The 492-nt window shown below is 63.8% G+C and overlaps 1 protein-coding gene across 1 annotated transcript in view; it reads right to left on the bottom strand.

The window, feature by feature from the left end:
- The window catches only part of SNRNP27 (small nuclear ribonucleoprotein U4/U6.U5 subunit 27), a 2701-nt gene that overhangs the window by 1553 nt on the left and 656 nt on the right, over nt 1-492 (bottom strand). The gene's annotated exons all lie outside the window — the stretch shown is intronic.

Below are 492 nucleotides of genomic sequence, written 5' to 3'. Positions count from 1 at the left end.
CGCTCTGCCCGGGGAAGGCTCAGCTGCTGCTCCCTGCCCGCTTCCCAAAGGGAATCCCACGGAAACCCCAGCACCGACCCGGGACTGCCCTTCCCACCCCGCTCAGGGACCCCTCTGGGCACCCGCAGGAGGCAAGGAGCAGCAGGAAAAATCCCCAGCTGGAGCGGGGGGAATGATCCAGGGGAATCACCCGCGGGGATCAGCCAGGAGGGGGTGATGGTCCCAAAAACTGAGCAAGGTGGAGAGGGGTGGGAGGGGGTGATGGTCCCAAAAACCGGAGCCAGGTGGAGAGGGGTGGGAGGAAAGGAAGAAAAGGAGAGGAGGAGGAAGTGGAAAAGAAGAAGAGAAGGAATAGAGAAGGATGAGGATGAAGAAGAGGAGAATGAGGGAGGCAGTCTCTGCTCTCCCCCAGAGCGAGGAACCGGGGCCTCCCCGCCCTGAGGGTCTCAGTCCCCCCTACCCCCGGCCCTTCCACCCCGATCTCCCCGAGCC

This window comes from Geospiza fortis, unplaced genomic scaffold (assembly GCF_000277835.1).
Source record: "Geospiza fortis unplaced genomic scaffold, GeoFor_1.0 scaffold687, whole genome shotgun sequence".
Taxonomy (NCBI): Eukaryota; Metazoa; Chordata; class Aves; order Passeriformes; family Thraupidae; genus Geospiza; species Geospiza fortis.
The sequence above is the reverse complement of the archived record's forward strand: the minus strand, read 5'-3'. Positions and strand labels throughout refer to the sequence as shown.